The sequence below is a fragment of the Procambarus clarkii genome, chromosome 38 (genome assembly GCF_040958095.1).
Source record: "Procambarus clarkii isolate CNS0578487 chromosome 38, FALCON_Pclarkii_2.0, whole genome shotgun sequence".
NCBI lineage: Eukaryota > Metazoa > Arthropoda > Malacostraca > Decapoda > Cambaridae > Procambarus > Procambarus clarkii.
This window is the reverse complement of record NC_091187.1, coordinates 41858805-41873318: the sequence shown is the minus strand read 5'-3', so window position 1 is coordinate 41873318 and position 14514 is coordinate 41858805. Positions and strand designations below refer to the sequence as shown.

General features: G+C 36.9%; 1 long non-coding RNA gene across 1 annotated transcript; it reads right to left on the bottom strand.

Moving 5' to 3' along the window:
* Positions 1-10843: 10843 nt before the first annotated feature.
* On the bottom strand, positions 10844-11710 carry LOC123749882 (uncharacterized). The gene is made up of 3 exons (XR_011230781.1): positions 11606-11710; positions 11221-11450; positions 10844-11015 (listed from the first exon to the last, which is right to left on the bottom strand). It is a non-coding gene; the product is annotated as an uncharacterized lncRNA (long non-coding RNA).
* Positions 11711-14514: the final 2804 nt, after the last annotated feature.

The window sequence follows — 14514 nt, the reverse complement described above, 5'->3', positions numbered from 1 at the left end:
GTTGGTGTTGGGGTTACCTGTGGGAGGTGTACTGTGGGAGGTTGGTGCTGGGGTTACCTGTGGGAGGTGTACTGTGGGAGGTTGGTGATGGGGTTACCTGTGGGAGGTTGGTGTTGGGGTTACTGTGGGAGGTGTACTGTAGGAGGTTGGTGTTGGGGTATTCACCTAGTATATCTTGTTTCTGGGTGTACTAACCTAGTATATGTTGCGTGTGTGTGTGTATACTCACCTAGTCTCACCTAGAATATCTTGTGTGTAAGTACTCAACTAGTACTCACCTAGTATACCTTGTATGTGTGTATTCACCTAGTATATCTTGTTTCTGGGTGTACTAACTTAGTATATGTTGCGTGTGTGTGTATACTCACCAAGTCTCACCTAGAATATCTTGTGTGTAAGTACTCAACTAGTACTCACCTAGTATACCTTGTATGTGTGTATTCACCTAGTATATCTTGTTTCTGGGTGTACTAACTTAGTATATGTTGTGTGTGTGTGTATACTCACCTAGAATATCTTGTGTGTAAGTACTCAACTAGTACTCACCTAGTATACCTTGTATGTGTGTATTCACCTAGTATATCTTGTTTCTGGGTGTACTAACTTAGTATATGTTGCGTGTGTGTGTATACTCACCTAGTCTCACCTAGAATATCTTGTGTGTAAGTACTCAACTAGTACTCACCTAGTATACCTTGTCAGACCTTGCCTATACCCTATACAGACCTTGTGTGTGTGTACGATCATATGTGGCATTCTTCCAAGAAAAGGAGTTAGAAATGAAACGGTATAATCAGATCCTTTTATACAACACATTGAGAAAGAATAAAGGTTAAGTGTGGTATCAGTAAGATTTACACACTAGTCCACACTTGCGTGGTGTACAATATATGTGTGTACAATGTAAGTGGAGGCAGAGTTGGAGGGAGGGAAATGTAGTTGGTGGACCTGTGGTCAGGGTGGCTCCAGAGGTAGGGTGTCAAATTTCAGTGTTTATGGCAGGGTAAGGGAATGGTCGTCGGTGGTCTTGTGATTCAATATTTTCTTGTTGTCGCTAAGTTACACTTTTTCAGGTCTATATAGTACAATGGCCAGTCCTCATGTACCTAGTAATTATGTACCTTAAATTATGTACGTAAATTATGTAATTATGTTCATGTACCTAGTAGCTAGTAGTTATAGTGTCAGTTGGGGGTTAATGGGCCAGGCCGAGCGTGCCTGTGCCCCACAAATATCACCCTTATTGCTGACTAGTTGGTATAACGGCTTTTCCCAAACCTCTCTCTCGCCAGAATTATACTGACATGTGAATATCTTTGGCAGTTGATGAATCCTAAATATAAATAATAAATAAACAAATGTTTATTTAGGTAAGGTACATCCATACAAGAAATTTTTACAAAGATTGGTGGACTTATAGATAGATTCATACATTGCATAACTGCATGGCATAACTGGCAATCCCCTCCCAGTGTTCAAGTGAGAACTGGATAAGCACCTCCAAAGGATACCCAAGTATGCCAAGTATGCTGCCCTGAGGAACACCAATGTTGATGGGTAGGGTGGGAGAAATTGAATTATTCACAGAAACATACTGGAGCCTGTCAGTGAGGTACGTAGGATTTGAGGTATTGCAGGGGATACAAGACACTGATCACTGGTCTCCCATTTGGTCCTCATTGCTTTATCTTACTATTATTGAATGTCAATAACCGTATTATGCAATTTCAATTTCTTCTATTGCTTTCTTTATTATGCACCCCATACCCATCCCGTGGGCCGTGGTGTAAAGGATTACAGAGGCACATAATCGGTTCAGGACCTGAACCCTCTAGTTCGTTTAGCTAAGCAAATAACAATGTTTGACGCTAGTTACAAAATTATTAATGTTGTATACACATGTACACACACACTCATACATACATATATATATATATATATATATATATATATATATATATATATATATATATATATATATATATATATATATATATATATATGGGCCAGGCCGATATATATATATATATATATATATATATATATATATATATATATATATATAATTATACCAGTATAATCTAATAATATATACTGGTCTAATAAAATAATTAGACCAGTTAATACTCTCACTCGTTGTGTTAGGATATGTTAGCTTGATAAAACTGACTGTTCATTGTTGAGAAATGTGTTAACAAACAATATATCTGACTTATCAAGACTGTAGCTTGCTTAGCAAAAGGAACTTTTTTTAAATTTGGGTTCAGTTTAACTACCGCTCAAGGGATGAGTAATTGGGGCATAATAAAGGAACTAAGCTGATAAAATGAAAGATGGGAAAACAACATTAGAAAGATAAACTCGAGAGACGTTTTCATGTTAACCCGAAAATTATTTGAGGAGCAAGACAGACTGCGGGTCAAGCAATTGGTCTTTATGCTATCGTGATGGGGGATCAGCCATTACACGTGTTAATGACTCTTGTATAGTTGTGTAGTTAAGGACATCAGGGTAAAGGGGTAATGGGCATTGTGGTTGATTGTTCTACCTGGGAATCCTCCACTGTTTTATATCTTATGTATGTATGTATGTACTAACCTAGTTGTGGTTGCAAGGGTTGAACTTTGGCTCTTTGGTCCCGCCACTTGAATACATACACTTGAATACATACACTTTCCATACACTTGAAACTGTGTATGGAATCAGCCTCCACCACATTACTGCCTAAAGCATTCCATTTATTAACTACTCTGACACTGAAAAGTTCTTTCTATAATCTCTCTGTGGCTCATTTGGGTACTCAGCTTCCACCTGTGTCCCCTTGTGCGTGTACCACATGTGTTAAATAAATGTATGTATGTATGTATGTATGTACGTAAGTATGTATGTATGTATGTATGTATGTATGTATGTATGTATGTATGTATGTATGTATGTATGTATGTATGTATGTATGTATGTATGTATGTAAGGAGAGAGAGAGAGGGAGAGAGAGAGAGAGAGAGAGAGAGAGAGAGAGAGAGAGAGAGAGAGAGAGAGAGAGAGAGAGAGAGAGAGAGAGAGAGAGAGAGAGAGAGAGAGAGAGAGAGAGAGAGAGAGAGAGAGAGAGAGAGAGAGAGAGAGAGAGAGAGAGAGAGAGAGAGAGAAAGAGATGAAGATCGAGACAGAGAAATAGATATAGACAGAGTCAGGGAGAGAATGTTAGACACAGAGACGTATAGATAAGGATATGCAAAGTCAGTGAGAGAATGACAGAGATAGAGCGAGGAAAGAGACAGAGAGATAGGCTGACACAGAGAATGTCAGAAACGAGGAGAGGCAGAGACAGAGGGACAGGGACAGACGGACAGGGCCAGAGGAGGGACGGGGGAACAGAGGGGGAGCAGTGGGACAGGGAGGGAGACAGGGACAGAGAGGGGGACATGGACAGAGACAGAGGGACAGAGACAGAGGGACAGGGTCAGAGAGGGGGACCGGGGGACAGAGGGAGGAGAGGGGGGCAGGAGACCAAGAGAGAGGGGACAGAGGAGAGACAGGGACAAGGGGACAGAGATGGATAGGGGGACTGGAGGAAATGGAGGGGGACAGATGATGGACAGCGGACAGAAAGAGTGGGCAGGGGGACAGAGAGGTACAGGGGACAGAGAGATGGACAGGGGGACATAGAGGAACAGGGGGACAGAGAGTGACAGGGGGACAGAGAGAGGAACAGGAGGACAGAGAAGAACAGGGGGACAGAGAGAGACAGGGGGGACAGAGACAGGGACAATGGGATAGAGAGGGACAGGGGGACAGAGAGATGGAAAGGGGGGACAGGGGGACAGAGAGGGGGACAGGGGGACAGAGAGGGGGACAGGGGGACAGAGAGGGGGACAGAGAGGGGGAAAGGGATCTGGGACAGAGGACAGAAAATGTGGGCAAGGGGACAAAGTGAGGGACAGGGGACAAAGATGGACAGGGGGACAAAGATGGACAAGGGGGACAGGGGGGACAGGAGGAAAGGGGGGAGATGTATGAGGGGAAATGTTTGCGGAAGATGGAGAAGGGGTATTTAGAACGGTAAGTTAGAGAGGGGGCAACTAAGGCCCATCATTGAAAAACAAATGAGCATCATTGCAATAGCAGGAGCCACGCACATCTTTAGCCTGCGTTGTTGAGACATTGTCAATTAAGCGGTGTCCAATAGCAGTATCTTCGGTATTTAAGCGTTACCTTAAAAAATACTGGAAATATTGAAAGATATTAATCCAGATATTAATCCCCTTGTGCAACGCACACAAGAGGCAACAGCTTCTAGCTCTACAAGCGGCAATATAAAATAGAGAATAGGCGATTGTTTTCACTCATAGTGTAATAAACCCACGGACCCACCCACCCGCTGAAGCCGTAAATGCCAAGACATTACTTCCGTTTAAAATTAAGCCGGAATAATCCTCAGGTATGTGGAGGATGGGGGAGGCCTTTGATCAACCACCGACTTCCTGCCCCGTCGACGGGGCCATCAGCCCTCAGTGTGCCCTCAGCCAAAATAATGTGAAACATGTATGTGGGTGTATTAAATATTTTAATTTATTATTTCCAAGATTTAGCTGTTAGCTCTTGGACCCCGCCTTTCTAAGCGTCGGTTGTCTAATGTACCGACTCTCGGCCTCTTTTCCTCCATCATATCTAAACAACATATATTTTTATCTAACACACACACACATCCCCAAGATGCAGCCTTTAGCAGCTTCCTGACTTTCAGGTTCCTATTTACTGCAAGGTGAATAGAGGCATTAGTGTGTGTATGTTTGTGTGTGTGTGTGTGTGTACATGTGTGTGTTTGTGTGTATACTCACCTAGTTGTGGTTGCGGGGGGTTGAGCTCTGGCTCTTTGGTCCCACCTCTCAACTGGCAATCAACTGATGTACAGATTCCTGAGCCTACTGGGCTCTATCATATCTGCATTTGAAACTGTGTATGGAGTCAGCCTCCACCACATCACTGCCTAATGCATTCCATCTATTAACTACTCTGACACTGAAAAAGTTCTTTCTAACATCCCAGTGGCTCATTTGGGTACTAAGTTTCCACCTGTGTCCCCTTGTTCGCCTACCACCCGTGTTAAACAGTTTATCTTTATGTACCCTATCAATTGCTCTGAGAATTTTGTAGGTAGTGATCATGTCTCCCTTACTCTTCTGTCTTCCAGTGTCATGAGGTGCATTTCTCGCAGCCTGTCCTCGTAACTCATGCCTCTTAGTCCTGGGACTAGCCTATTGGCATACCACTAAACTTTTTCAAGCTTCGTCTTGTGCTTTTTTTTTTTTTTTTTTTTTTTTTTTTTGAGATATATACAAGAGTTGTTATATTCTTGTACAGCCACTAGTACGCGTAGCGTTTCGGGCAGGTCCCTGGAATACTTTTCAAAAAATGTTGACAAGTTAGGCAGGATTGATATAGGTCTGTAGTTGTTAACATCTGTGAGATCACCACATTTGTGTACAGGGGTAACTCGCTTTTTTTAGGATAACTGGAAAGGTTTGGAGTTCAAGTTCAAGTAGCTTTTCAAAAAATGTTGACAAGTTAGGCAGGATTGATATAGGTCTGTAGTTGTTAACATCTGTGAGATCACCACATTTGTGTACAGGGGTAACTCGCTTTTTTTAGGATAACTGGAAAGGTTTGGAGTTCAAGTTCAAGTAGCTTTTCAAAAAATGTTGACAAGTTAGGCAGGATTGATATAGGTCTGTAGTTGTTAACATCTGTGAGATCACCACATTTGTGTACAGGGGTAACTCGCTTTTTTTAGGATAACTGGAAAGGTTTGGAGTTCAAGTTCAAGTAGCTTTTCAAAAAATGTTGACAAGTTAGGCAGGATTGATATAGGTCTGTAGTTGTTAACATCTGTGAGATCACCACATTTGTGTACAGGGGTAACTCGCTTTTTTTAGGATAACTGGAAAGGTTTGGAGTTCAAGTTCAAGTAGCTTTTCAAAAAATGTTGACAAGTTAGGCAGGATTGATATAGGTCTGTAGTTGTTAACATCTGTGAGATCACCACATTTGTGTACAGGGGTAACTCGCTTTTTTTAGGATAACTGGAAAGGTTTGGAGTTCAAGTTCAAGTAGCTTTTCAAAAAATGTTGACAAGTTAGGCAGGATTGATATAGGTCTGTAGTTGTTAACATCTGTGAGATCACCACATTTGTGTACAGGGGTAACTCGCTTTTTTTAGGATAACTGGAAAGGTTTGGAGTTCAAGTGACCTGTTGAAGAGCATGAGAATTCTTTGGAGACAATTCCTAACCTATACTTCTTCTCAAGGTCATGTTTTTTATTAATGGGTTTAAGTATTCCCTTTGTAAGCAAGGGATTGTTAAGCCTTTTGGTTATGCTTACAAAAAAGTCACAGGACATACATTATCAGCAGCAGTTATAAAATTGTCAATAGCAGTTTCATTGTGCAGCCTAAAACTTAACTCCCTTGACTTTAGAGGTATATATATTAGGTTTAGGTTAGGTTTTTTTAATTAAACCAGCCAGGATGAGTGAAGCCATGAAGGGCGTTTTTATTAATTAAAACACCCAAATGTTGGGTGCTTCAGGTGTTGTTCCTCTTGGATGATCTTGTACCTCTCTGTCTCACACCTGTAAGAATGAGTGATATGGTTAAGGGGGAAACAAAGTGCAGGCAAGGCAATGGAGGCCAGTAGTAATCTTAGGGCTAGGATAATTAGAAATTAGAGAAATTAAGTAAGAGAAATTAGCAAGAGAAATCAGGTAAAATTTATTATACTTAACTTTTGTATCATCAGTTTAGTAGTAAATCTTCATCTTCATCATCATCTTCACTGTCACAAAGCTCCAGGTAGGGCTCGGAAACATCAACATCCTCTTCCTGGTATCCAAATAAACGCTTTGCATCACTCAGCTTGTCAGAACACAACTTTTGCCCTTGCTTCAAAAGAGCCAAGATTCCACTCTTATTTTTGGTTGATAGGTGCTTCTCTTCAATAGTGTACTTGTTAGGATCCTGTAATATATAGACTATTTAATGGGGTTTAAGACATTTACAAATTTCCCTGAAAATACTAAAGAAATTAGAATAAATAAATAAAGTTTTCGGTAAAAGTTCAAATATATGTAAAACACACCAGTACAGTATATGAAAACCATGGAATTGTCTACCTGTCAAAGTTGTAAATAGCAAGACTTTACTCAAGTATAAAATTCTGCTGGATAAATGTTTATGAAGAACTGAATTGCAACACACATTTAGGCTGTTAGCTTACCTTGCTTAGATATGAAGGAAAAATTCCACATAACAACTCTTCAGTATGTTCGGTTAAAATCTCTCTCTTATTCTTGTAATATGCGAGATAATGCAGCATTTCTTGAACAGTGTGTTGTTGCTCTTCTCTGGATCTCTTCTGAAGCTCCACATCTTCTACTGCCTTCTTTTTTTGAGCAAGGGACACTAATAAAAGAGGAAAATTATATTTACTGCAAGTAAACTACAACTCAATTTAATGTAATTACAGTTTAGGTACTTGCATTATACATACTATACATAGTTTATTGTGCAGTATCAACCTGATAAAAATCTACGGATTATGATACTGCACCTATTTTACAAACAGTAGTGATGATATTTTACTTCAAAAATAAGTAAAGCTTATCCATTATGCATGCTAAATGTTAGTTATCTTGATAAGGCCGAATTGTAACCCCTGATAAAATGAGATGTAGTTACATACCATTTTGGCTATGATGAGGCAATAAATTGTGCCATGGCAGGATACCTTCTATTGCATCCTTTTCACTGAGAATTTCAGAGTTTTCACTATTGTAGATTTTTATGAAGCCTTGAAGCTTTTTCCTATCACACTCATTTCTGTGCCGGAGTGAAGAGCGCATTTTACTGGATGCTGCAAATAAAGTTTTTTCGCTGAAAGTTTTAAAGTTGTTAAAAAAATTTCCTCATCATTTACCTACATAGAAATTATAGACAAGAGCTAAATAGAAATTGCTTCAGAGTTAACAAAGAAATAGTAAGCCTACCTGCATCAGTGGCAATCAGATTTTTGCGATGCCTGATAGAGTCTGCAACTGCCTCGATAGAATATTTTATGTTCTTCGAGGTTATTCCAGTGTTTAACTCTAACTCCTTACAAATCATTTGTAGGTCAGATCGCCATTCTTGAATCAATGACTTTTGAACATCAAGTTTGTCGATCTCATTTGAAACTGTTATTTCCGTCTCTCTGGCCTATTTGAAAATATAATAAATTTAATGAACAAATCACATTAACCGTGATGAGTGGTTCGAACCTATGGGCTTGGCATTCCCAGATGCTTGCTGTAGTTGAATGCGCCACAACATGGTCAAAAGAATTGCAACCTAGGGTACTAATGAACCCACAATTCAATTTTTGTTAATTATGCACCCCCATACCCATTCCATGGGCGGTTGTGCATGCAGTTTCCCATGTACTTGGTCTGTGTCCTCCAGTAGTTTTACCTCTGATGGCCCTTTCAATACACATAGAATTCATATTATTGTGATATATCAATACATGGAGAAAGACATTGAAATGGGGGCATCAAAGGCAGAACTACTGAATGACAGAGACCGAGTTCATGGGGGAATTGTGTGAAACCTGGTTTGGCTTCAGTGGAAGCCTTGGGATCCTTGTGGGTGCAGTAGTACTCCAAGTTGCAATTCATCTGACCATGTCGTGGCGTAGTGAACTAGAGCATGCATCTGAGAGCACTCAGTGCATGGGGTTCAAACCCTCATCACAGTTCCCGTGATATATCACGATACTGTGATTTCTCTGTGAACACATTTGATATATCTCGGAATCATACATTTAGGTTAATTAAATACTATATACTTTATACAAATTAACCTTATTGATATATTGAAAAAGTTCAAGCAGTTAATTCAAGGAAATGGTCGCTAATTTATAATGGAAAATATATGTAGTACATGATCTGAACACATAACTAACCTATAAATGCATTATAATACCTTTCACATATAAATGCATTATAATAAGTTTCAAAATAAATACAAATAAATAAAATAAATATATATTATTTTTAGTACCTTTCTGAGTCGAGTAATGCACGAGCCAGTCCATCAATTTTTCGATGGTTCCAAAAGACTGCACCCTCTGTGAGTTCTTCTGTTCTTTCTGAGAAAAATATTTATAGCAATGAACATCTTGAAGAGCATAGATTAATAACAGTTTCATAACATACCTTTACTCACCACGACCAACTCAAGTTTGACCAATATGTTTTCATTCTTTTATTGATTATTTGAGGGAGTTGATACTTATTGAATACTGAATACAAATCGCATTATACTGATTACAGGGCAGGTAAAATAATAAAAAACTTGATCAGATGAACCATATAAACAAATACCAGCTTTCAGCATGTTTTTAGTTATAGAGTTGTATCGTGAGAGGTATGCAAACACTTGCTCTGCCTCTTCCCCTAAAGTCATGCCACTTCCTTCTTGCCACCGCCCTCCATACAATACCTTTAACATAAAAGTATACAGTAAAAAAAAAATCAAATTACTGTACAAAAATTAAAAGCCTCCTACTATATTAAATGATACGTATATCATTAATCTTAAACAATCAGAAATCTTAAATTTTTTTACACAAACTGTACTTATTATATTTAATGTAATGTATACATTACATTAAATTTAATTAGTATACATAAATGTATACATTAGTATACATAAATGTATACATTAGTATACATAAATGTAATGTTATATTTTTATTTACCTGACAATACCAAGCATGTCCTTTTGCATGTAGGACTCCTAAAAATGGCTTTGCTTGACCAATGTGAAAATGTGATTGTTTCTGAGCCACAGTTAAGGCCCATGGCCAATATTTGCAAATTATGTCTTGACAAATAAACTTTATGTATTTGAAATACATAATTTGCAAATAGTGGGCATAACTGTACAGCTCTCCTTGATACATATTCAAGGTGTGGAGGATAATACCATGTCGACAGGAGGCCATGCTGATTCCTGTTTCATCCAAACTTTGGAATGAAAGAGGCTTATTTTGAGCAGCTTTCCATGTAGACACTCCACATGTGTGCTTACTCTGTTAAACAAAAATATTTATAGTAACTAAATAACCAGTTGGTGAGCATGATTATAATTATGTAAGACGGGTAGAAGGTAGAGATTATTTTGCGCGATAGGCATTGTTGTTGCACATAAGAATTTCTATGGGTTATATTTCCTTATTCAATATATATAAACTATAATGAAAAAATACAAAAATGGCCACCATATGTTATAGTCGCCAAACAGTTATTAGGTAAAATTGAAGGTTTCTCAATATATAATAAAACTCACCTTAGTTTTCAAGCTCTGAATAGTGCCAACATGAGCTTGAACATCTTCATCTTTGCTGAAGATACTATCAGAATAATAGGGGTTTCCGATACCTCTGCAATGATAATTCAGAAATAATTATTTATTGTCTGTAACCACTATAATATTAAACAATGGGTAATGGGATATCAAAAAATGTTTTATATGAAGAATTCTGATGCACTGCTAAATTTTACATAAAACAAAATTTACATGGTGTTAGATAAATAAAATGATGATATGGATGCAATTGAAAGGCAAACTATAAAGACATACTCAGTTAAAAAATATGTCATATGACAATGTATATTTATATGTGCATACTTTATTTATAAGAACATTAATTTGAAGACAATATAATTCATTATAATATAGTGTGTGTAGAGAACAAAAGAATACTATACATTAAGTATCTGTAAAGCACATTTTATTACCTCCCAACTTTGTTGTAACGATACAGCTTCTTGTTACCATCAATATGTACTGCTAAAGGGGTTTTATCACAAGCAGGACACTCATTGTCAGCTTCTCCTCTAATTTTTCTCAGCTCATATTGCTGGAATCGCCATTCGAAGAACACTCTCTTCGAAGTTATATAATTAATGGGTCCAATCTAGGAATAGAATTTTTTAGATGGTGACATTTAAAATGCATATTATGACATAAGATAAATAAACAAAAAAAGCATTCCATTTTGTGTTTGAACAAAATTAAAAACTAATTATTAATAAATGAATATACATTACTACAAAATTTTGATAATTTTTGAATTGAAATATAAAACTGAAAATATTAAGAATAACGGTATCAAAACATACACGCCCACGAGAAGCACCAAAGGATTCCAGTGCAGTGACTAATGCCCGAAATGATGTTCCGGGACAATTTCTTTTTATATGGTGCCATGATTCAAGCAGACTGGTGCTGTAGAATGTGCTGCTCTTTCCTAATGATGAATAGAAACCAGACTTGTGCATGGTCTTGCCTAGTTGTTGATGCTCATATCCACAGTGGCATGTATAGATTGGAGTATAGAGGTCATACCTTCCTGTAGTTTAAAATACAGTGCATTGAGTGGTGTGGCGACTTGCTAAAATAGTGATGTAAAAATTAACATTTATAGCAACAAAAATTTCAAAATGTATTGTGATTCAGGAATATCCGGTAATGGAAATAAAAGGGTAAATTTTAAAGTTTATTTACCCATTATAGTGATGAAGAGTCAGAGATTGCTGGAGCTTGAAATTTTAAACTTGCAATCTGTGCAGTTGGGGCAAGAATTTGGTGGTTGGGCTGGTACAACAGGTTCTGGTAACAAAGAAAAGGAAGACAGTTTGACAAAATGAGTTTTATGGAAAAGAATTTCAGACTGAATATTTCATTGTTTCTTGATTGTACAAAATATTGACATTATTCTCCAGATAATGACTGAGAAATTCACAGAAAAGAAACAATCAGACGATTAAATCAATCTATAAAACCAAGTGTCAGGTTTAAACTTTAAGACTTCTCCAAATGTTGTAATGACTGAAATGAAACATTTATTCATTTTATTTTGTTATACCAAGATAATCGTAGCTCTAGACTGGGATTGGGAAGTAGAAGTAATCTCGGAACAAAGTACGGATTTTATACAGGTATCGTATACTTACTCCAGTGAAAGAAATTTCTTTCAGGGCACACAGTTTGTGTCGGGTCTAAAGGCTCATAAAAGCCATTTTTCCAATATAATCTGTGGTGGAAAGGCATGAGAAAATGTTGCATTTGGTCACAAATGTGACACAAAAATGCAAAACAGTCTTCACATTTGATGCTTGCCTCACAATTTGTACATTGTACACAAACTTTACCTGATGAAAAAAGGGGTAATTATTTATACTAATTTTAAATACTGTATACCTAACATTTTAAACAATCTGAAGTCTAAATGTATTAATAGAGTGTCATTAATTTGCATATGATGCTTATTATACAGTATAACCTTAATGAACACAGCAATATTTAATTTACCTTTATCTGGAACACCCAACTCAGACAATGTCCAATCGAACAGCATTGCCCTGCTTTCTCCCCAATTAATCTCTGCATTTTTTCTTCTTTTTTGCCAGTCAGAAACACTTGGCTGAGAATCTTTAATTTGTTCAAGTTCTGCAGCAAGTACTTTGAAATATGGGATTACAAATTAGTAAGAAAAATTTGTAAGTGAAAGGAATGATTAGTATAATATGTTAAACAAAATTTCATAGGCATTAAGCACAATTTTTGGTACATAATATTTATGACGTGTGTCCATTAAATAAACCCTCATTTAAATACCAACAAATGATGTTGGGACATACCAACATCAAATGATTCCAAAGTTTCTTCACCAGCTGCCAAATAACTTTGAGTGTACGTTCTGCCACTAGTAGAATAGCCCGCATTTTGCATGTGTGGTGGTGAAAGTATAGCAGGCAGAATGTCTGGGTGGCACATTTGAAGATTTAAGCATGGTACATAATTGCAAATTGTATACAAGTATTAATATTTTCAGACAAATCTCAAGATATTACTATAACTAACTTTATGCTACCAAGTTGTTCAGTGTTATAGTAATTTAATCTCCATAATTGTCTAGCATACACTTAAAAATAGGCAACAAATATTATTGGAAAGTACACAAATAACAGCTGTAGAAATATTGTTAAAAGAATAATAGAAGATTACCATCAGATTGGGGTGCAGCTGGTCTTTGTTTTGAATTAATGTGTGATACATCCTGTATGTTATCTTTTTTCTGTTTCTTGTTTGTCACCTTTATTGAGTTTGGTTCCTCCACGTTTAAGAGTCTCTTCAAGTACTCATTTCTTTGTATCATTGCAGCACGTGCTTTCTGGTACTCACGTTCAAGATGTTCTCTAGTCATCACTGCTATTCTCCGGTGAAATTCTGAAGAGAAAATAATAGTGTTCGAAGGAAAAGTACAAGAACAAAACAAGAAAATTATGCTTATGCAAAATTATGCTACAATGTACCTATTAATAATCTTAAAATTTGCTACAAATTACCTACTTATAATTATGTGTTAAATTATGGACTTTCCCATAATGATATGCATGTTAGTGGCATTACCTATACTGCCTACCTGGAGCCCCCTAGAGAGATAGTGACACAAGTTAAGGTAATCCCTTTAGTAAGGTGCTGAGTCAACATAAATAAGCTATAACTAATAAGGACACAAATCAATATGTTCATTTAACAGTGGTATTAACATTTATATAAATATAGCTAAGAATAAGTTTTTACAAGTGTAACAAAGTGAAAGAAATGTATGAAAATTTTGATGATATATTAAAATGCTCATTGATTGAACTTGTCTTCCTATATATAAAGTATAAAAATAGTAAACACAGTACCATTATTGTTGTCTGTAGTTATTTTTGGAACATCTGGTATGTACAGCATACTGTCAAAATCCGATGATCTATCTGAAAAATAGATTGGTAGCGTAAATATTTGAATTCATTGCATAGCCTTTTATACAAACAAAAAAGAAAAATTGTACAGAAAAGCTAACACAACATTATAACACCTTTCTGTGGTACTTTCTATGGTACAAAAGAAAACAAACCTTAATTATAAAGGAAAATAAACTGACAGAAGAACTATGAATACTGCTGAAAATACTTTCCACAAAATATCTGAACCAAGGGATAGTACCCCGAGATTTGAAATATGAAAATTTCACCCTTACAGTATTTAAAAAAAAGCAGAAAGAGTTAAGCACAAAACTAATGTCCGATCAGCTAGGTATAACACATCTGCAAGCTCATGGCGAAAATCCTAAGGGAGGGAATCATTTACCATCTTTCAGTGAACAATCTTATTCAATCGACACACCATGGTCTTCTTAAAAACAGATGCTACCTTATAAACCTCCTCACGTTTGGGACATGGTAACATGGTACTCAGATAAAGGGTTTCCGGTGGATGTAGTATACATGGATTATGCTAAAGACTTTAATAAGGTACCACATGGAAGACTAGCAAGGAAATTACAGGTTCATGAAAAAAATTGTAAAGTGCACAAAACAATAGTTAAAACAAAGAGAGCAAAAGGTCATACTAAATGG